This window comes from Lynx rufus, unplaced genomic scaffold, assembly GCF_022079265.1.
Source record: "Lynx rufus isolate CCGP_SWC_20201006 ecotype Redwood Valley unplaced genomic scaffold, mLynRuf1.p SCAF_4, whole genome shotgun sequence".
Classification (NCBI taxonomy): domain Eukaryota; kingdom Metazoa; phylum Chordata; class Mammalia; order Carnivora; family Felidae; genus Lynx; species Lynx rufus.
The window spans coordinates 65,348,937-65,372,438 of record NW_025814856.1 but is presented as its reverse complement, the minus strand read 5'-3'; the positions used below and the strand labels follow the sequence as shown (position 1 = coordinate 65,372,438).

Below are 23,502 nucleotides of genomic sequence, written 5' to 3'. Positions count from 1 at the left end.
GATCGGGCTTGGAGACAATGCCTGATTGAGGGGTTGGGGCACCACAAGAGGAGCAGAGAACTCCCCAAACCAACATGGCACCTGGAACTTTTAGCCTTGCGTCAAGCTCATGAGTGAAGCTTTGGGTGAAGGCAAATAGCACCTCTGTGTTGATGTCTTGCCTGGTCTAGGGGGTTGCCCATACCTACTCCCAGGGCTGAACCACAGGAAATGTGCCACCAGCACTTACTGTAGGGTTATGTTTGCCATGCGTGCTGCCTCCTCCTTGCATTTCCTTTTAGTCCCATCCTTTCCTTCCCAACCTCCAATTCCTAAATTTTTTCTCCATCCATCATGATTCATTCATCTATTTTCAACGGTTCATTGCTATATGCCAGGTAGTGGGCGCGGCCCTAAGTCTGCCACCTGCTAAGGTATGACGTTTTCGCTCAAGATCTCCAGTATTTAGTAAGGAAGACAAACGTGAAACCCAATGCCATTCAGGATGATAGATACTATGTAGAGGAGGAGATGAATGTATGGAAAGCCCTGAGGACGTCAGGGGCTTCTTCATAAATGCGTGCTATGGTCTGAATGTTTGTGTCCTCCAAAATTTTCTATATGAGGTCTTTTTTTTTTTTTGAGAGAGAGAGAGAGAAGGAGCAAGCAGCAGTGGGGGGAGGGGCAGAGGGGGAAGAGAAAGAACCTTAAGCAGGTTCCATGCTCGGTGGACCCTGATGTGAGGCTCGATCCCACGACCGTGAGATCATGACCTGAGCCAAAATCAAGAGTTAGATGCTCACCGGCTGAGCCACCCAGGCGCCCCCATATATGAAATCTTAATTTCAAACCAATGTGATGGTATGGGAAGTATGGCCTTTGGGAGTTACTTAAGCCAGGAGGGTGGTGCACTCATGTTTGGGATTGGTGCCTTATTACTGAGGATCCAGGGAGATTCTTAGCCCCTCTTACCATGTGAGGGCAGTGTGGAGTCTACAGCTGGGAGGGCGGCCCTCATTCAACCAGGCTGGCATGGTTGATCTCGGACTTCCAGCCCCCAGAATTGGGAGAAATGGATTTCTGTTATTTATCAGCTACCGGGTCTAAGGTATCTTGTTTTAGAAGCCTGAAGGGACTAAGACAATGCATGCAGTCAATTCAGACATTATTGAAGTCTGAACATAATTATGGCTTGATGTTCTCTGCGTCCTCCATCATCCATGTCATAATGTCCTTTTAAATTTCAAACAAAGATGATACAGAGTATTCCAGCTTTTCAGTTTTCTTCCACGTGGCAGATGGGGTTGGCTGTCCTCACTGTCCTGCACACACATTCTTGGGGTCACCAGCACACAATGGGTATGGGTGTGGTACTTGTGGTGTACCTCTGCCAAAGGACCATGCTACTCACTAATTGACTTACCAGTGACCTAACCCGGGATCTCTTACCACACCAATCTGCCCAGCGGATAGGTATGGACTACCACTGATCAAATCCAGAGAGGACTCAGGCACAGCCAACACTTTCTTACCCACTGAGGTGTAATCCTAACCAAAGTAAAGGACGCCCAGGAAGAATGCGGGCGCATCTCTCTCCTCCAAGTTTCCAGAGCTACCTTTTCCTTGTACATAGGGCCATGGACAAGGCTTATTAATTACTCTAAGTCTGTGAAGGTTATTAGCTAGTCACCAGTTTCCAGAGTAGATAAGTCTTGGGAGCCCACATAAATCTCACCCACACAAGGTGGGTATGCATTGTTATTTCCACCCTACCTCGACCCTCCTCTTCTGAGTACAGTGCATTGGACTAAGTTTTGTCTCCCAACCTACATTGGGCCAGTTTGATTCTCACCCCCAGGGATTTGAAATTGTTACCTAACATGCTGGTTCATATCTAAGAAAGGGCAGTGAGGCTGAAGTTAGGGTGGTTCTGTTTGGTAATCTGTGTGTCTCAACAGGGAAATGCATTTTGCAGAGTTACAGGAATGAGAGACAGCCAAGGAGGAAGAGATAAGACCCTGTGAGACCTGGTGGGGATGAGAGAGGAACCTAAGTCCCTGGCTGGGTTCAACTTGGACTTTCCTGTTCCTTGTTCCAATTCCTGACAAACCCTGGGCTACCTCTCTGCCCTTGGGTGCCACAAGGCATCCTATATTTCTTATTAGGGAAGAAACAAAGCAAGAAAAGAAAATGAAAACACATTTTCACTGAAGGCAGCTTGAGTAGGTGTCTGTTACTGGCAACCCAAGGAACTTGACTAATTGTCCCAAGAGAGAATTTCTTACGAGTGTGAGTTGCTCTCACTATTGCTAACCTTAGGCCGTTGAATTTTTTGAGATAGTCCTTTAAAAAAAAGATATTATTATGACCCTAATGGCAGATAAATAGAATCTTCGTATCCATCTGCTTGGTTCTGTGACCCTAGAATATAATGGGAGCATCTGGAGAGAATGAGGAACTGTATGAAAGCAGGCTGGGTCGCCCTGAGGGAAATTAGCATAAATGGTCTGAAAGACAGGAACTAGCTGTCAGGGGAAGCAGGAATGTCCCCATCCTGGAGATTTTCAGAAATAAGATAACCAGTTGCTTGTCTGGGATGGCTGGAAGCATTCAGATGACAAAGCTACCTTGGGTTGTCCCTCTTCTTTGGGCCCCTCGAGTCTGCACTCTGGGCCTCATGGCCGTGTTTTGTGTTGGGGGAGGGGGGGTGGGGTCCTGCATTATGGGAATTTGTCTGACAGGCTCTGAGGGCATGTGGTCCACTTTCAGGATCTTTGCCACAGATTTTACAAACAGACCTTTGAAAATTCCCTGCTCTGCAATCCCCTGGATTCTGGTTTTCCATTAGGCTTGTTGGTGATGACTTAAAGATGGTAGGAGAAGCAAATGATTCAGAGAAAACCAGTGAAACCAAATAGGAAGTTGGAAAAAGTGAAATTTTACAGTGCATTTTCCTGCCCTTGACTTGTCTCTCTTTTCCTGGCCAGGATTCATCCTGAGAGTCTATTTTTACACTGTTCCTGACCCAGCGAAACCTGGAGGTTCTGCAAATCTTACCAGATTTAGATTCCATTTGTGTTTTCTCTGTAACCTCTTATTTCTGGGAAAGAGAGACAATCAGGAGGGACTGCTTCAGCTTGTACTCATTTCTCTCCTATCACACTGAGTAAGATCGGTCTCATTTCAAGGCACTGTGTGTAGGGCCTCCAGCTGCCCCACTGGGAAAACAAGATTTACAAACCAAAGAAACCAAGGAAAGACAAATCTCTTCTCCAAAAAGGCTCAGGGAGTAGTGTGCTCCACAATTTCTCTGTGCTTTGAGGCCCTAACCCTGGGATATCAGAGTTAGGTGAGAGGCAAGTCAACAGCAGGCCTTCTCACTGTGGTTTCCAAAACTTGACACCATTTCAGAGCGGTTCCTCCTACAGATGTAGATGTGTGCTGGTATCTTCAGGAGGGAAACGCCTGCTGTGGCAAACTCCCAGAGTGTTGAAGAAAGAACTCTCCGATGCAGAATTTTCCCACACTCAGCACACAGGGCAAGGAGAAACCAAGAGGCACAGTCTGAGCGCTGCGGAAATCACAAGACGTGGCCTGCAGCTGGGGGAAGACTGGCTGCAGTTCTCGCCATTCAGGGTTTCTTCTGGCTGGAATGTTCCCGATCCTAAAAGCAGCTAGCAGAGGATTTTCAGACAGACTTGAGTGGAAGGAGAGAAGAATATGCCTGAGGAACCTCTCTGTGCCTCTGTCTCTGTCTCTCAAAGCAGAACATGCTGCCTTGTCTGAACTGAGAGTGAGATGTGAAGTCTATTTCTGGTTCTGCCAACTGACTCCCTGGTGACCTCAGTCACTTCCTCTCTTACAGCCTCAGAGTTCCCTTCTCTGTATAGGACTTTAGAATTTTCTTACAACTAGATAGAGCCCCCAAACCTAGAAGATGCCAGTAGACACAACTTCTGATTGCTATGCTCCAAGCCCCTGTGGATTTGATTTAGCCAGGGGCAGGTGAGGTGTAAGGAGAATATTCTCTGGTCATGTTCATCCTGGATATGATGCATCCAGGTGAAGCAGTTTCTTTCTGTCACTTTCTCTGGTTTCACAAAAGCCTGTGGATTAACTTTTGGATTCCACTCAAAACTGATGACAGAAGATCCTGGGAAGACAGAAGTGGGGCTGAGAAAAATATTGGAAAGGAACTTCAGCTTCAGGAAAAATACTGCCCAGATGAACTCTAAGGCATCGGCCACACTCTTTGTTGGGCTGCAGCTACAGCAAAAGCATGTAAGTCAGAAGGATGAGGACTGGGCTTGAGGTCCTAACATGATACGGATCAAGATAAAAAAAATATTTGTTAACATTATGCATTAAAGTATGCATATTAACTTTCAAAATACTAGTTAAAAAACACTGAATTCAAAAGGAGAAAAGAAAATAGTAAAAAATAAAAAGCAGAACAAACAGAAAATGGAAAATGATACAAGTAAATCGGAATACATCATTACTTAAATTTTAACAGGCTATATTTTCTAGTTGGGATTGAGCTGGATTTTGAGAGTAGATTTTAAAATAACCCAAACGATATGCTTTTCATAAGGGATATGTAGTGCAGATTTCTGAAGGATTGAAAACAGAACAGAAAAGGGAGAAGATATAGTAGCCAAATGTGGACCAACACAAACAAACAGGTGCAAATATATTCCTACCAAACAAAAGAGACTCTAACATAAAGGGAATTATGAAAGAACAAAAGGACTACTACACCAGTGTCAGAAAACATAATAATTTTAAATTTGTAAGCTAAGAAATACCCTCATAACATAGAAAAAATGCACACACAAGATTAAAAGGGAAAATAGATAAATCTACTTTCATAATCTTAACTAAATAGGGAGATATACCATGTTCATGGATTGAATAGCACAATATTTTAAAGATGTCAATTGTCCAGATTGATTGAGGGATTCAATTCAATTCCAACTCTACCTTTTTAAGATAACTCAAGACTGTGATCCTGACATTTACATGAAAGAGATCCAAAACTTTAGAATAGGTAAGAAAATCCTGAGCCAAAATATTGGACTGTATGCTTTATCAGCTAGCAAGAATTATGAATAACATAGTGACTAAATGGTCTAGTATTGATGCAGAAATTGACAGGTGGATCAAGGAACCACAATAGAGAGCCTAGATTCAGATTCATACATACATGGAAACTTAATTTATAATAAAGGTAAAACTGCAAATAATGGAAAAGGAGAGATTTTTCAGTAAGTTGTAGTTGGAGAATAATTTGTCATCCAAAAAGGAAAAACAAATAAAAACCATCCCTTTCTGCAATCCATTCCTCTAAAATCAAATCATTGAAGGCCAGATTGTGAAGTAATAAACTTTTAATTTTGAAAAAAAATATATAAAAATCTCTTCATGATCCCAAGGTCAGAAAAATTTTGACACAAAAAGCATATTTTAAAAAGAAAAAGATTCGGAGGAGCACAGAGGATTTTTAGGGCAGTGAAACTACTCTGTATGATATAATGATGTTTTTCATTATGCATTTTTCCAAACTCATAGAGTATATATCACTAGGAGTGAACCTAAAGGTAAAGTGTGGACTTGGAGGGTGATTACAATGTATCACTGTAGGTTCATACTTGGTTAAAAAAAAAAAGAAGTACCATTCTGGTGAGTGGTGTTGATGATGGGAGAGGCTATGCGTGTGTGGGACAGATGGTATATGGAAAATTTCTGTACCTCCCTCATGATTTTGTTGTAAACCTAAAACCCATCTAAAATATACAGACTTAAAAAATTTTTTTAAATAACAAAAATAAAAAATAAAAAAATATAAAAAAATATTTACAAATTGCTGTAAAGAAAGTGTAAAGATAAGCTCCAAACTGGGAGAGTCTTTCACTAATACATATTATAGTCATTTGCAGAATATATAAAGGACCCCCATAAATCAGATTTTTTTAAGTCGCTAATAAAAACAACAGGGAAGGCTGGAGTTGGCACTAACAAAAGAGAACATAATGACTTATGAGCATGTGAAAAGATGTTCAACTTAAGTAATTAGATAGATGCAAATTGAAACCATATTATCATGTCACCAGATTGGGGGGGGGGAATTAAAATAATCAAACATGTAAAGAACAGTAGCACTTTTTTGTAGTAAGAAAGACTACAAGAAATCAGAAGGTCTGCTGGTAAGTGAATATTTTTAGAAACTGTGACTTATGGTTGTCATGGAATACTGCACAGCACTTAAAATGACCCAACAATACATTACACGTGAATATGGACAGATGTCATGAGCTGATTTTTGAGTGGAAAAAGCAAGTCACAAAAGAATATAAAAAGTAGACTTCTGGGGGCGCCTGGCTGGCTCAGTCAGAAAAGCATGCAACTCTTGATTGTGGGGTCGTGAGTTCGAGTCTCATGTTGGGTGTAGAGTTTACTTGAAAAAAAAAAGTATATTTCTATACCTGTGAGGTCCAAAGACATAAACAACAAATATTATTGATGGATGATGGAAAATAAGAATAATTGTATAAAGAATGTATGGAAATAAAACTAAAAATTCCAGGTAGTGATTTAGTCTGAGCAGATCTCAAAGTAATGGTCATTATTGGTTTTCCTAAAACGCTAAGTGGGTTCATGGCTGTGGATGCTTATTCCTTATACTTCATGTGTATTTATAATATTGTATCTACTCAATACTGTTAAGAAGAACCGAAAATGTTGTGAACAATTTTCCAATGCCAAAGGGTCTGGTCCATTCTATTTCATTCTTTTTAGAAATACATAATATTCTATACTATGGATAAGTCATTTCAACTTAATAATTTCCCTACTGATGCAAATTGAAGGATGTTGTTTTTTAATATTTGGCTTTTCTCATGTAACAAAATCTAAAGAGGGATCTTAACAGCAACATTTTTTTTTTTTTTTTTTTAGGAAAGGAAGTGTCTTTGTTTAATCAAACACACCCATGTTTTTGAACTCCTCCAGAGTAAAAGATTTGATGTCCAGGACACTGGAGAAGAAGGAAGAGAGAAGGCAAGAGGCAGGGTGGGAGGAGGGAGTGAGTCACTGAGTGAGGTAGGGGTGATGCTGGCTGCAAAGCTGAGTCATACTCTGTGACCTTGACCTACTACACTGTCTGCCTTTTTCTTCATAGCAGTGGACTGGACCCTTCACTTCTTCAACCCCTCTGCTGACCAAATGCACGATTCTCTTACATGGAGGTCTCTTATCTGCAATTTTGGTATGTTTTCTTTTTCCCTGCAAACTCCAGGAATTGCTTTTGCAATATGAGTATTGGGGATACTTAGAAAATACAAGAACAAGGACCTGGCTGTGGAAAGAAATGACAAGGAAAAGGCATAAGAGGCGGAAAGTTCTTTTTTAAATGGCCAAGTCAATCCTGGGCATACAATATTCTTCCTACTTCTATGATGCTGCGTGAATATTTGTTGACTTCTTAATTTGTTGACCATCTAAAAGATAAAGAAGAATTTATTCAATTTACCACTGTTAATAAATGCGCTCCTTTATTATAGATAACTTAGTTATTTTTTTAATCGGTTGTTGAAAAGATGGCCCATGGTGCCATTTAAATAAAGATGTTACAGTATGTAATGGGTCACAGAAACCAAGAATACAATATCCAAGTAATTTAATAACAGTTAGGAATGAGATTTCCATTAGACATGCCTGGAATTGGAGCGTACTACTTTACTGCTTTCTATCAAGAAGACCTCTAAATTCCCAATTTAAAACTGATACATTTCAAGCTCGTGAATTAGAGTGGGTATCTGAGTAAGAGAATAAATTGGGCCAGAGGCTTAGCCATTGTGCTGCTGTGCAAACCTGATTGCTCCTGTGAGGTTATTAAAAATTCTGGGCTAATGTTCTGGAAAGAATGAATTTGCTATTATAGCAATCTTCCTACATCCCGGTTCCTCTGCAGTTGAAGCGCTATCTCTAAATTTAGCATATGCTCGAGGAAGGAGATTAATTGAATTCGGAAGTATTTATTAGAGGAGAAATAAATAGCTTTTGCCAATTAATGAGATCAATCAGCCCGACCATTACAAAGGATTAGGGATCTCTGCCAGAGGTGTTGGGTTTTAAGATATGGAGCCTGATAGGCAATATTCCAGGGGATGTGGAACCCATTCATGAGCCATATACACTTAGAAGCACAGAGTAAATGAAGTGTAAAAGAGAGTAATTGAGCCATTGTAAAATCAGATTAGAAAAATGTATCCCCTTTCCCTTCTCTTTCTTTATCCACCCCTCTCCCAAACATCTCACTCAGGTAATCCTCTATATCGACCATCAAAGCAGTATGTATCTAAAGATAAGTAGATGCTTGTTACTATCAGTCGATTCTTTCCGTCACAATGTGGACATTAGCAATGCACGGAGAGTCATTCTCCAATTTTCCGTTTCGAAAGGAAAACATATTCCATTTGGACAATCTGAAAATGTTTCCAGTTTTCACTTTAATTTTATGGAGATTTCAACTCATCAAAGAGGGGTCCCCTTTTCCTCCAATATCCCTATAACTTTTTCCCAAGTGTGTTATTGCTGAACTTATTAGAATTGAGGAATGATTGATTTGTACCTAAACACATACGCAGGGCACACCGTATGTTAGTTTCTGGCTACTATGTTCTCTGTAAGGCAAAATAGGTTTGCCCAAAGATACTTTTAATTTCCCGATGCAAAGGTACTTTCATTCCTCAGGCATCCGTCAGCGTGCTGGTGGTGACCATAAGTAGAATAATCTCGACTCCTGGAACAGACCTGTTTTGCCTGGAAGGGACTCAGGCACCAGTGGGCACATCACTGTGGTCTGGAGGGCCTGGGTGCTTGTGTCTTCACCAGAACACGTTAGCAGGGTCTCTGCAGGCTCCCCACACCCACTGGGAGCACCTTAGGGAGGTCAGTGCCTGGTCCTGCCCCACAGCGAACCTTCATTCCTGAAGGAGGCACCCGGGCCAGGAGAAGTGATCAGCACTTTCTGGTCGCGAACTACGCCTAGACACTGCGTGGATAGTTTGTGCCCGTCGCTGAATCCCCATAACACCCCTAGGAGGCAGACATTATTATGTTCATTTTGCAGATGAAGGAAACTGAGGTCCAGAGCAGCCGTTCGATTGTGAAGTTCAGACTTCACATGCATCCGTATAAACTTCCTTTTCCTTTTTTTTTTTTTTAACGTTGATTTGTTTTTAAGAGGGAGACAGAGTGCAAGCAGGGGTGGGGCAGAGAGAGAGGGAGACACAGAATCCGAAGCAGGCTCCAGGATCTGAGCTGTCAGCCCAGAGCCTGACGTGGGGCTCGAACCTGTGAACTTAGAGATCGTGACCTGAGCCGAAGTCGGACGCTTAACTGACTGAGCCACCCAGGTGCCCCTAAACTTACTTTGCCTTTTTCCACTACCTGCAGTTCCCTCGTCCCCACAGGCAACTGCAGACAGGCTCCCACCAAAGCAGACACCCCCCACTGTGGCTCCCTCCTGTTTCTTTGCCTGACGCTTGATGCTTCCCCACCTGGGATAAGGCCCATGGTCAAGAGCATGGTGTCCATGGTGCAACTGCCTGGATTCCCAGCCACTGGAATCCAATCTTTCCTTCTCACTTGCTGTGTATCCCTGGGCAAATTACTTAGCCTTTCTGGGTCTCAGTTTACTCATCTGTAAAACGGGGATGATAATAGTACCTCTCCACAGGAGCACTTAGAGGATTAAATGAATTAGTACTTGTAAAGCACTTGACAGCGTGCCCAGCACACAGTCTGCTCTAAGTCACTATTGTCGTGATGATCACATAGGCGTGTAAAGGGATCAGAAGGGTACCTGGCACATGGTGAGCACTTAATTAAACATGTTATCCTGTGAGGACATAATGTGTTCATTTCTGCACAGCTGTTCTGGTGTTTTCTCCATCTTCAGAGGCAAGTGCTTGAACTTCGCTCTGCAGAACACGGACAGCAAGTTGCAGAAAGTCCACTTTGTGACATCACGGTCCTTCCAGGAGGGGGCTGTTTGGGTTGGCACCACCCCCCCCCATTGGGACCGCTCCCCCCCATCTTGGTTTAGTCAAGTTAACTTTGATCACTGTCACATTACCAGTTTTTAAAGACAGGGTCCAGGGGCGCCTGGGTGGCTCAGTCGGTTGAGCATCTGACTTCCGCTCAGGTCATGATCTCGAGGTTCGTGAGTTCAAGCCCTGCGTCAGGCTCTGTGCTGATGGCTCAGAGCCTGGAGCCTGTTTCAGATTCTGTGTCTCCCTCTCTCTCTGACCCTCCCCCATTCATGCTCTGTCTCTCTCTGTCTCAAAAATAAATAAACGTTAAAAAAATTAAAAAAAAAAAAAAGAGACAGGGTTCTGAAGTGTTCTTCTGTATAGACACAGGTGCACACGAAATATTCATTGGGCACCTGAGTACATGCAGCCTTTGGAAAGGTTGGGTCTTTATTCCAAACTGGCAGCTGATTCTGATCCCGGAGACCCAGAAGGCTGCCACTCGGACGCTTCTGTGTGCGCATGGCAGGAGGGGCCCAACGGTTGGGTTCAAAGGGCTCCATTCTCCAGGGTCCAGCAGGGTGTGTGGCCAGAGAGGTCCTGGCGATTTGCCTCTGAGGCTGGGAGTTAGCTGCTCAGCAGAGAGGTGGGCCGAATCCCCTCCGGTTCTTACTCAAGGGGGAAAGGTTCATTCGTTGAACGCCGTGAAATGGCAGAATATATTGGCATGGCAGAGAACTTCGTCTGACACTAATTATTTTGCTGTACCCTTCTCAAAATTTGGAAATCCCGGACCCTCTCTGTCGAGTAAGTAGCACAGACAGGGACGTTCAGGCAGAGTCCTACAAAGAAGGCTGCGTTCCCGGTCTCCCCACTTGTGTTACCTAAAAGAATAGAGAAAAGCGTATGTGCCTTAAAGGTTCCCAAGAAGGGTTGCCGCGTGTCATTTCGTGCGGAGTGAATTCTAGCTGTGGTCTCCTCGGTGTGGACGGCTAGCGAGGGGAATAGCCGGAGGGCTCTTTTGGTTACACGTGTAAAAATAACTCACTAATTTGCAGAGCATCTCACGTTAGCCTTCAGACCCATTTCGCTCCAGAGTCGGTGAGGATCGCATGAGGTGTGGCGGAAGGGACGTCGCTCTTTGTCAGCGCCCGGCGTGATCGGATCCACATCGTTCACATCAGGGTGCCCCCTGCTCCCGTCCCCCTCCGTCTCATCCCAACACCCCTGGTGTGGGGCGTTCAACCTCAACCCCCAACCCAAGGGCACAAGTCTTCATTCTCTCTGCCACGTTAGATGAACCATCTGAAGACACACAGGCTCCTGTGTATTCGGTATGAGGGGACCCAAAGGCTCCCCCATTGTGAAGGCGGGTCACTATCCCACAGTGACCGTGCCCAATGGGCCAATACCCCTCCCCCACACCCCCCACCCCCCGCCCCAGCTTCAGACCTTCGAAGTATTACTGTTTAGCATTTCACGCCCACACGCTACGCTGAAACGGCGCAGGCCGCAGGCCGTGCCCAACTAAATAGCAAAAAGGAGAAGATTTTGAGTTACACGAAGCCCTGTCACAGGACGCCTGCTTCAGAACCTGGCCAAGCATCTCTCTTGATCAAAAGACCTTCTTTAGGGGGAGCGCTCCCAAAATAATACAGGATTATTATGTGCCCAGGCCGGGCACACGCACCCTACGTTCCCACCCTCGGAGAAGCGGAGTCCAAACCGCTCCGTGGCTCCTGACGTTTCAGAGATAGCAGAGACAGCACAATGGAAATGCTTCCCTTACTTAACTCAGAGTTCATTTTTAGCACGCGCACAGGCGGCCCGGCTCGTTATACATTTATTACTCCGTAATGCACTTGGCAGCTGACACGAGATGCCCATAGCTGTCCATAACAGGGAGCCACACCGTGTGAACCAGATCTCCCTCGTCCCCTCGACAGCCCCATTAAGCCGGGGAGTAAATTATTAATTGTGCTGACTAAAATCTAAGCCCCAAATGAAGAAAATAAAATTAACCAACACGCACTGGAAAAAACCAGAAGCGTGGAAGGCAGCAGAGAAAAGTTTGCTCCCCCAAAAGGTGTGTCTTCCAAGTTATCATTGGGTATTGCGACGTGGCATTTGGTGGCCCCGGGGCCAACTTATTTAAGAATGGAGCCTAGGGAATTTGAATACATTTCTATGTGGCAAAGAGTATAAGCAGACAGTGAGATTCAGGCCACGTCTTGTAAAGAATGTGGTTTTCCTGGTCCCCCTACTCCTGTTAAGTAACGGAGAAAAGCTTGATCCCAAAGTCCTTGGATTTGGCCAAATAAAACTTGCACCCTAGCCCATTTACAGAGGAGTTTGGACTTAGAGACCCAAATCTTTTGTCCAAGGATAAATGGCAGATGTGGGAATCTTCTAGAAGCCCCGAGGCCCTCCCTGAGTCCCGCATTCAGTGGTGGAGGGACCATCCCAACGCTGCACCCACAGCAGGTGACCACGGTCGATCCTGGGAGAATGTGGGGTGTGGCGGCGGGGGGGGGGGGTGGGAAGCCCCTGGTGCTGCTCAGTGACAGACCTCTGTTCTCAGATTTCTAGGTTGGTCCGTCGTCTGGCACAGATGTCTAGGAGGCTTTGGGTCATGAATGCACGTATTGAAAACGATGATTTTGCAAGTCTTCTCGTGAGTGAGAGCCTGAGAAGTTTTGTTTTGAGCAAATACTCACCAATTGTTACTTGGTTCTGTATGTTGGGCCCATGCTGGGCCAGTGGGGCCTTCCCGGACTTTCCTGGTGACTGCTGGAGAACAGGGTCATCCTGTGCCTCGGGTGCCATAAAGGGTCAGGCCAGGTCTCTCACATTCTCTTCAGCATGGAGAAATGTCTGCCACTGGAAAAAATAATATGCTGAGGTCCTGAAGTTGAGAGAAAAAGAGAGGGAGGGGGGCAGGTAGAGAGCACTCCACACCCAAGCCTTCCTCACCTGGCCTTCCTCCTGCTCGATGGCCCAGCCTGCCCTTCACATCTGCAAACTACTCAAGTGTCTCTTTGAGTAAGGCATCGAGTGTTGTTCATGCCAACTCACATTTGGGTTTCTGTAACCAGTGACTGAAGGACCCCTGAGAAATACCATAAAGGAAGAAAAAATAACCACAGGATACACACAAGAACAAAACGGATACGTACATCTAAGGCTGAATCCTTGGAAAACTTAATGATGTGACAAATCCTGGAAATAAATACAGAAGTAAAATACATATCAGCAAGTTTGCATAATTCCCAAATTTTGAGCCTCTTTGAGAAATCAGGAAGGAAGGGAATAACAGATATGGAATGCAAGCATAGAATGTTTCTACGAACAAGTACATGGCAGAAATAAAATTAAGAGGAAAGCAAATTAGAAAAAAAATTCTTAATAAACAAATATGACAGAGATTTAATTGGATTCTCATAAAAACTGGTAAGGAAAATATTACGGCTCCAAGAGAAAGTTGGGGAAATTGAACGAACAGACCATTCACACAAGTTGATGATACATTTCCAATTTGAAAGTTGAAAAAAAAAATACCCAGAAGTGCGAATTAATCTCACAGCGTTACCAAATCACAGAAGAGGATCAGGAAAACCGGGCTGATGTCAGAATAGTCTTGGCTTTTTGATGGCAGGTTACATCGACGCGACGTTTCAGAAAACAATGAAAAATTGCCATCAGTCTTCTAACAAAATTAATATGCCTTGTCCAGGAAGTCCTATTCTTGGAGGTAGAGCATAAGGTAGAAGAATTTAAGAGCTGTAGTAGGAGAATTTGGTCACCAAGAATGGAAATACGGTTTCAATAAACCTAGACAAGTAACAGAGTCCATTTTCCCAAGTAATTGCAAAAGCCAGGGAAAGAAGGGCTTGGTAGGTACCTGGATGGAGACTTTCAAGCAAAGTGTTTCTACCACTGAGTCGCAAATTGCCATACAATCTGAGTCGTAAAACAATTCCCACTTTTTAGGTCACAGTTAGAAGTCTGGTCAAGGTGTGACTGGGTTCGCTGTGCGAGTCTTCTGAGGCTGAAACCAAGGTGCCAGCTAGGCTGAGGTCTTTTCTGGAGGCTCGAGGGATGAATCTACTCCCCGGCCCATTCAGGTTACTGACAGATTCATTGTGGTCGCAAGACTGAGATCCCGTTTCCTCCTTGTCTGTCAGCAGGAGACAGCTGTTGGCTCCTAGAGGCTGCTCTTGTTCCTTGCCACGTGGCCCCTCCATTTTCAAAGCTAGCAATGGAGAATCTCCCTAACGCCAGACCTCTCTCATGCTTTGTCTCTCGTTTCCTGCCTCTGACCCGCAGAGCCAGATTGAAAGGGCTCATATCCGACTAGTTAATTTGTCCCTTGACTAGCTCAAAATCAATGGATTATCTACCTTAATAGTGTCTGCAAAACCTTTTTTGCCATGTGACATAGTGTAATTCTGGGAATGGCTATCTTATCAGATTCACAGATTCGACCAACACTCAAAGGAGGAAAGTACATAAGGGTGAGGGTCACTGGGGGTCATCCCAGGATTCTGCCTACCACACTCTCCGTGTCCCGTTCTGCCTCACCGTTTGCATGGACTGTTTTCCAGTGGAATGGACATAATGCAAGCTCCAAGCTCCCATGCTCCTTGGTGTGCGACCACACTCCAGAGAAGATGTCTCCTTCCCAGAGAGGGTGCGTGAATCACCTGGTCCATAGAATTGCCCAGGTAAGGATTTTGAGATGGTCTCCTCCGTCATGTGTTCAAGAAGAGATAAAATTAGCAGCCGACCTCATGACTTGGTAAAAATGCAAGTTGAACAACACGGAGATAGAAGTTAATACTCATTTCGTCACTAAAACTCAACTTACCCAAACAGTGGAGGAAATGCGTTAGTTTCAGTACAAAACCAACAGCAGGCGCAGGAAGAGCTGGATCCAGCAGATCAGCAAGGAAATCAGGGACTCTCCCTTTTCGTGCTCCGCCTCTTACAGTGTCGGCCTCATCCTGGGGACTCCAGCAGGTGGCCTGCCCCCGGAGAAGGAAGCTCCACCCTCACATCCAGACCTCGCATTCCCAGCCATACCGTTTGGAGGAAGGGAGAATGTTTGCCCTTGACGCTCTGGCATAAGACAATGTTTCTCTTCCCGAAGGCCCCGGGAAATGTCCCTGTCCTGTAACTGATTGCTGTGGATGGACGGTGTGCTATGAACCTGGCATCTGCCGCTAAGGACCCCCACCCTCCAGCTGAGCTCACATTCAGCTCAGGAGAGGTGCTGAACGAAATCGCAGCCGCACCCGAGGCCTGCCCAGTAGGGAGCCAGCGCGGACAGGATGGAGGGCACCACCGAGGGGGCTCGGGGCCCCGCGGAGCACCAGGACACAGCTGAGGGCTCTGGGAGTGACAGGCGGTGAGGACCACCAGTTCCCCGGGAAGCCTGTGCACTCCTTCCACACGTCAGACCAGGAAACGAAGACTGATCGCTATCTTGCCCCGAGCGGCAGCATCTCTGGCAGCTGCCATTTCCCCCCTGCACGTGTGAGTCGCCGTCTGCAGTCCTCACCCGCCCTGGCCTCACAGAGCGGCCCTCGTAACTGTCTTTCCAGTAGGTAGGAATCTCACTTCCTTATTTCCAGGCATAAATAATTGCAGATGCAAACTTGCAGCCTTATTTTAGACCTGAGGGTTGAGAATGCAGCCCCTGAATACTCAGCAGCAGCTTTTTATTTTTGAGGGGGAGGTGGCCTGACCCCAGCGTGCTGGCCCCTGCCCCCCCCCCACCTCTGTGGAGCATAAGCTACTAGAGAGAACCAGCAGGTGTGTTCTATCTCCCCCGGATCCGGGTTACGCGTTGCTGCTGCTTCTCCCACCCTGTTCCTTGAGAAGATCTATCTATCGTCTGAATTAGCCGACGGTGCTGAGGACTCTAGCAACCAACACATCATCGGTAACCTCAAGTCGTGGGTTACCGGGCTGCCCGGCCCACGTCTGCGGGGCAGAGTCAGATACGCAAGGTGCAAACTGAAAACGTGGGCGCCTCGTCCCGAAAGCAGGAAACGCGTCTTCTCTTTCTTCCAGGGTCTCTCTCTTAACACGTCGTGAGGTTTCTTTATTTGCTATTTAGTGCCATCTCCCTTGGGCACGGGGATAATCAGGGGGTCGGTGGCAGGACCTCACCGCACCCGCGGCCCCGTGACTCCATCTGCCTGACCCCGCGTCCCGGGGCCTCACGCCCTCATGTGAGCTGAGGCTCCTTCCGCACACTCCACTGTGCCCTGGTCCCCACGTGCAAGACACCGGTCGGAGATCAAAGTACTAACAACTTCAAGATTGTTCCACAGCTACCACAGAGCTTCAACTGCAGGCCTTCCGTGCCAGGGGCCTGGGTCACGACTGTGGGCAGGCCTGCGAAGCTGGGTCCTGCTCTGGGGCCTGGCGGGCGGGGAGGGAAACGGAAAACAAAAAAAGCAAATTGGATATCCCAGCTGGCTTCGGCATCAGCTCTTTATGAGTTATGTGACCCTGAAAGGGCATTGTGGTCCTGCGAGCCTCAGTTTCCAAACCTCCGTGTTGCAGCTGCCAGGGAGAAACTGAGGCCTGGAAAATGGCAGCGATGCCCGAGGAGGGGTTCCTGCCTCATTAGCAACTGCTGGGATCCCAAGCTGGGGCTGCTGGAGGTATGAGGCCCCCGCAGGTCCTGTGGGCAGGAAGGCCAGGCATCCTCGGGGAGCCACCTTGGGCGGGTCTCCGGGAGGCAGTGGTGGGGTCTGGCTCTGGGCCCAGCCAGCTGCTGATTTGGAATATCTCTGCTTTGGCTGCTCTGTCACTAGATGGCTGAGGCACCCTGGGGACCCCAGTGCCTCCTGAGGGCCGGTCCCTGGGCTGGGCTCCAGAGATAGGGGACTCACAAGGCTTCGTCCTCCCAGAGCTCGGAGCCACAAGCCACAGCAGTGCCACACGGACCGTGGAAGCCAGATGCAGAAGGTAGCCCGAGGCAGCGTCAGGGCCCGGGGCCGGGTCTGGAAAGGGTGAGGAGGGGACAGGCAGGAAAGACAGAGAGAGCAGCAGAGGGACTCGGGGCAGAAGGGGAGGGTGCAGCAGAAGGGGGGGAGCTCCTCTCAGCCTCTCGCTTCCTCATTCTAGGGTCTAGAGACATCTGCACCTCCAAGGGCCCAGTGCCAGCTAAGAACACGTCCCTGTTTGCCATAGAGCCCCTCACCTTGTGATGGGGGGGGGAGGGTGACCCGCAAGAAACAGGTCCTTCCTTTCTGCACAGCAAACAGGGTAGAACTCAGAGCACGGCAGTGAGGTGTTTGCCCCCACCCGGTTGCTTGGGAGGGAACCCACGACCCCCACCCCCAATCATTTGGGAAGAGGGGAGACTGAGGTCCACCCCGTGCCTGGTGCAAAGAGTGTTCTGTTCCCAGTCCCAGCTGACCAAGGCGAAAGAAGGCGACCGACCACAAACTGAACGGTGTGCGTGTGTCAAAGAACACATAAAACGGGGGATCTCAGAACCCACAGGAGCCTGCGGTTTCTGAAATTCGGGTGGGTGGCTTCCTGCCGCTGCAAGGCACGCCGGGAGGAGCGGGGAGGGTCCGGGTGCCGCCTCGCCCCGTGCTCCCTGCATGGCTTTTGCTCCGCCGGCCTGGCCCACCGCCTCCCAGGGTGGAGGGGACCCACGCGTTCCCAGCAAAGCAAGGAGTGGACACAGCAAATCCATCAACCGGGCTCCGGCCGTGCCAGCGAGGCAGAAACCCATTTCAGGCAAGGGCTGTGGAAGACAGGGGAGGACTCATCTTATTTTGTGCATGTAGACAGTGATTTTAATGTTATGTAAATGCAGCTGGCGATTCCTAATCTATCCTGAAATGTATATGTCAGGGCTCTGGTGTAGCAAGGGGGCCCCTGATAGAAACAAGCTGTGTTTTTATACAGGGAAGGCTGGTGATTACCTGCTTCTGGATTTTTTTTTTTCCTTTTCATTACCAATTTGAAACAGGACGAGCTGAAGCGGTGAAAACGGAGGCATGACTGTGGGAGCCTGCGGGGGAGTGACTCTGACAGCCCCCCTGGCGAGGAGGAGGTCGACAGACAGAGGGGCTCAGGGCGGCTGGAGAGGATGGAGGGGGAAGGAATACTCTGGAATGCCAGATACAAAGTGACACACGCTTGCCCAAACTGATGTGCTGGGGAAATGAGGAGGAGGGGCGCAAGTATCCGTGAATCTCGTGGTCACCCCTGGAAAAGACTGGGGTCTCAGGAGGGAGGGGACTTTGCACCATTGCACCAGGAGCAGAGGATGATGAAAAATTCACGAGTGTGGGTCTGCGCAGATCACAGGGGGGTGCGGCGTGAGGAGCCGGTGGGGTCCACCGGAGAGGGGCCAGTGCAGGAGGCAGGAAGGCAGCGAACCCCCAGCTCCCACCCCGTACAGAGCTGGTAAGCACAGCTCGCGTCTCTCCCTTAGGGCAGCAGATAGAACACCTGTCTGCTTAGTGTGACCCATCAGCTTCTGAGACAGCATTTTCCAGGGTGACGAGAAGGGACGGTCCTTCAAGGTTATACCCTCTTAACCCAGTGTTAGACCGCCAGAAATGGACAGGCCAGGGACCAGCTCTCTGTCCCCCAAAGACTCATCAGAGGTTTTTCCCTCCAAAACCTCCACCGTCTTCAGACTTTTCCATTTAGGGCTTATTGATTTCCTTCCTTCTCTGTTTTGTTTGTTTGTTTGTTTGTATTTTGAGCCAACTTTAGAACATTTCGACGTCAGGAGAGCTGTCTCAGTGTAACTCACCCAGAAAACCGGTGACAGGTGTGCGGATGGGACGAGGCCAGCGCCGCGGGCCCTTGGGCATTTTCGCCAAGTTCACATGTATGACACCTGGTGGGTCGAGGTCGGGGTGACCACCATCCCAAGGCACACACCGCTCGGCAAGTCATTCCTGAGGAGTCGCCAGGATCCCGGCTTTGGAAACTCCACAATGGGAGGAAAGAAAATAGTTCTGCCTTTAGAAGAAAGAGGCGTCAAGTCACAGATGAGTCACTGGCCACCTCCATCTCTTAACTTTGCTTTCTCGTAACACCTAAAACATCTCCTGTCCCCCAGACCGAGGCACCCACCTCTCCTTCTGGTTGCCCCCTGGTCCTGGAACCTCCTCCTTACCCTCAAATTCAAAGATGGCACAAAGTGTCACTCACTCACGTTTTCCTCTCCACGTTCCCGTCCAGCTTCTCCGAATCTGTCTTGTTCTTTCACTGTATGTCTAGCACCTAGAGGAACATATGAAGAGAGTCTTTTTTTTAAATTTTTTTTTAACGTTTATTTATTTTTGAGACAGAGAGAGACAGAGCATGAATGGGGGAGGGGCAGAGAGAGAGGGCGACAGAACCGGAAGCAGGCTCCAGGCTCTGAGCCATCAGCCCAGAGCCCGACGCGGGGCTCGAACTCATGGTCCGTGAGATCGTAACCTGAGCTGAAGTCAGACGCTTAACCGACTGAGCCCCCCAGGCGCCCCTGAAGAGAGTCTTAAGAGAACAAGTGAGTGAATGAATGAATGAAGAGAATGAATATCTAAGAAAATAAATCCTTAAGAAAATGAATGAATGACCCACTTCAGCAAGGCTCTTAGCAGCGTTCCTCTGGGCCCTTCCGCCAATCTCCATTCCTGACCTCTGGTTCTCCCTTTTTTCTTTCCCTTTATAGAAAAGCTTGATGAGTTTTGCTGCAATACTGATTCTCTTTGAACATCCCTCAAAATCCCCTATTCTTGGCATGGAACAGGGTCCAAACCACCTTGCTCTTGAAGGACCTCTACGTCCAGCATTGATCTGAGTCCAGCAAGGTCCCCCTGGATGTGACCTCCACTCCAGGTTACCGTTTCTGCTTCCTGTTCCTGGGCCTTTCTCACGCCATTCCCCCTTTACTGATTCCCTCTTCCTATTTTCCAGTGGAAGGAATTCCCAACTAGAGTAAGAAAATACTCCTTGAAGAGTCAGGTACGTCTGGATTAAAATCCTACCTCCACTATTTACTGCATGGCCTTGGTTTTTGTTTTGTTTTGTTTTGTTTTGTTTACCTTTGTAAGTGGAATGTTATTGAAAGACGTGGGCCAAGGGCATGGCAACATGTCAGTGTCCTTCCCTACATCTTCTGGTCTCGGCAGCCTTTCCTAGGAGGTTGGGTCAGTCTTCCCATCCCCCAAAGGTGGCCCCAGCCCTCTGCCCTCATTCCTATGGTACATTTTCATCAGTATCTGCTGTCTTCACGCACTGTATGGCACTTAAACTTCCCTGATACCCGTTCCCTAAATCTCTGTATCAATATCATCCCTTCTCAAGTAAATTGTATCCTCCTACAGGGCAGGGAACTCACCTCACGATTGTTTTCTCTTCAGTTTGCTCACCAGAAGTATTCACTAGATGTTCAATGCTTTCATCCATTCATCCCTTTATTTGATATTTATTGAGCACTTGCTATTTGGAAGGTAAGATGTTGAGCCCTGTGGTGGAGGACGCATAGGCAGAAGAAGACAGATTTGTTCTCAGGGCACTTATATCCCTGGGGCTTTAATCCATGATGAAAACAGCATCATATAATTATATTGTTCCTCTCACCTGCTGGGGAATATGCCACTGCTAATGATGTAATGGTGAACAAAATCATCTTACGCTAGATCTGTAAGAGGGAAACTGCCAAACAGAGATCAACTCTAATTTTATGGGCATTTAGAATAAGGAGAAATGAGAAGGATGAGGATTACGATCCATAACGAGTAAGAAAATATTTCTTACCCAATTTACACATTGGAAAAAAAAAAAAAGAAAAGATCAAGATTGTTATTCTGAGATGTCCTGGATTGACAATTATCTGGTGAATTTTTGTGGTTTAACATACACCATCCGTGCTCAGAGCACTCCGCCATCTTAAATTGGTCTCTGTAAACCTCTGTCCGTGCACTTCCTGTCTGCCCCACTGTGGGTGGGTTTGCATCGACTGAACGAGAATCAGATCTTGTGGGGGCCCAATTGGCTTGCTCCCCTAGACTGCTAGGGAGGGCAGGAGAGAGAGGAGGAAGCTCTTCTTCCCTCTGTCCCATTCTCCTTTGGACTCACCGCAGCCAGGGACAATCCCCCTGAGAGCCTCGTGAAGTGGGTGTCTCTGTTCCTGTTTTCCAGATGAGGAATTGGAGTCTCAAGGAATAGAAGGTCTGAGCCACCCTTCCTCCAAAGAAAGATATAACTACCAGGTACAGTGAAATTCAGAAATTCCCCAGGAGCAGCTAAAGTAGTTGGCTGGAGCTGGGGTGTCGGAGGCAGGCTTTACTAAGAGGGCAGAGAAAAGAGGTGGTCCCCAGACACTTCTGTCTGGCTCTCTCCACTCCACTCCCTGTCAGAAGCAGCTGGACACCACAGTGGCTTTTCTTTTTCCCTTTTTCTCTTCTCAAAGAATTTCTGGCCCCTTCGAAAAATCAGGAAGTTCTGGAAATCAGGCAGCAAAACTTAATCTCATGATATTTACTACCCAAATAGGCACTGAAAGTTCAAAGTTTCCAGATAAGCGTTCTACTTCTTGATGTTTATCTAACCCAAAAGTTTAAGCATTCTGAGGTTCATTGGATTCCAAACCAGACAGTCCCACTGTCTCCTTTTTATGGGAGTTTTTTTTTTTTTTGTTCTTTGTTTGTGTTTTTTTTACCACCTATTGTGCTATGAGTTAGGAGGGAGGGGTGGTGAGTACTCCATTGTTATACTCCGTTTTCCAGGAATAAATAGTATCCAGAAGGAGCTACTGGGTGTGTGTGTGGGGGGGGGGAGTTAAAATCCAATCAGTAAAAGATTGACTTATCAAGAGAACACGGTGTCCTAGATATCTGAACACCCCACAGATACAGATCTCTCCCACACTCAGGCCTACAGAGAAAGGAGGGCTTCATCCAGTCACGCACTGCATGTAGAAGGAGCTTGCACATGCTCATAAAGCACAGTGATTGATTCACAAAGGTGTGTCCATTTCTGGAAAATAAAAAGCAAGGCTGGAGCCAGTTAGGGGTGACTGAAAGGGCCACCATCAATTTGTATAATGGCTAGTGGTTTTCAGAATATTTTCACTCCCATTATCTCCCTGATCTTCCTGATATCTGATATGCCCGTTACAAAGCTGGGAACTTTGAGGCTCAAGCCATGTTGTGTGACCGCTAGGAGGACCTGCAGGAAGTGACGGAGAGCAGTTGCTAGAATCTAGGCTTATGGTTCCCTAAGAGGAGGTTGTGATCTGTATGTACTAATACTGAAAGACAAGTGCTGGAAACAGCAGTGGTAGAAACCGCTAAGTATGAGATCATGGCCAGCAAGGCAAGGGAGCCTGGTTTCACAAAAAAACCTTGAGTTTCAGAGATACAAATCTCTTCCATTCCTCCTCTGGTTTCTTACTATTTATGGGATCTTATGCACGTTACTTAGCTGCTCTTGACCTCAGCTTTGGTGTGTGTGAAAGGGAAGATTTTGTAAAGATTAATGAAATAATGTACATATACTAGGCTTGTCCTATGTGTTAGATCCCACCTTTTGTCCTTTCCCTCTTGGATTTACAAGAACTAATCACATTTCTGGAAACTACTACTACTGGTAAGCCAGCTGCTTCTTCTTTTTCATCCTAGAGATTCCCCAAGATGCCCACGTTTTGTGTTATCTCATGTACACACGGATGGGAGATACAGAACTGAACAGATATAACTCCTTACTCTATGGGGCTCAATGCTTACAGTGTATTTCTTTCTTTAAAAGAAATCAATGTGTCATCTATAAAAAGATGTAAAAACTGTGGCCCATGGGCCACATTTGGCCAACTGCCTCTTTTTATTCCACCTGTAAGCTGAGGATGGTTCTTACATTTATAAACAGTTGTCTATGACTGCTTTCATGCTACAACCATAGAGTTGAGCAACTGCCACAGAGATCCTATAGCTCAAACAACCTAAACTCTAGTCCCTGGCCCACTGGAGAAAAAATGTCAGGTCTGTGATTTACATTCCATCCTAGATTGCACTATGAGAGCCCTTGATGTCCGGGATAGGGTCACCATGTGGCATGGGCTCTTCCTTCCGTGAGCTTGAGTTTAGTTTCTAGTTTCTTAAGCCCAAAGCTTAGGTTATTGATCTGAGACATTCTGCTTTTCTCATATAGATGTTAAAGATGTAAGTTTCCCCATAAGCACGATTTAAACTGTATCCCATAAATTTTGATATCTGTGTTTTCATTTTTTTGTAATTAAAAATATTTTCATATTTCCCTTGTGATTTTTTGGACACACTGGTTATTTAAAATTGTGCTACTTAATTTCCAAATATTTGGGGTTTTCCCAGATTTCTTTCTGCTATGGATCTTATTTAATTCTATTGTGCTCAGAGAACATATTTTATATGATTTCAATCTTTTAAATTCATTGAGGTTGTTTTGTGACCCAGAATATGGTTTCTCCTGGAGAATA

The 23,502-nt window shown here is 46.5% G+C and overlaps 1 long non-coding RNA gene across 1 annotated transcript; it reads left to right on the top strand.

Moving 5' to 3' along the window:
* The first annotated feature begins 19,565 nt into the window (after nt 1–19,565).
* On the top strand, nt 19,566–23,299 carry LOC124524820 (uncharacterized). Its single transcript, XR_006965317.1, has 2 exons — nt 19,566–22,016; nt 22,673–23,299. It is a non-coding gene; the product is annotated as an uncharacterized LOC124524820 (long non-coding RNA).
* Nucleotides 23,300–23,502: the final 203 nt, after the last annotated feature.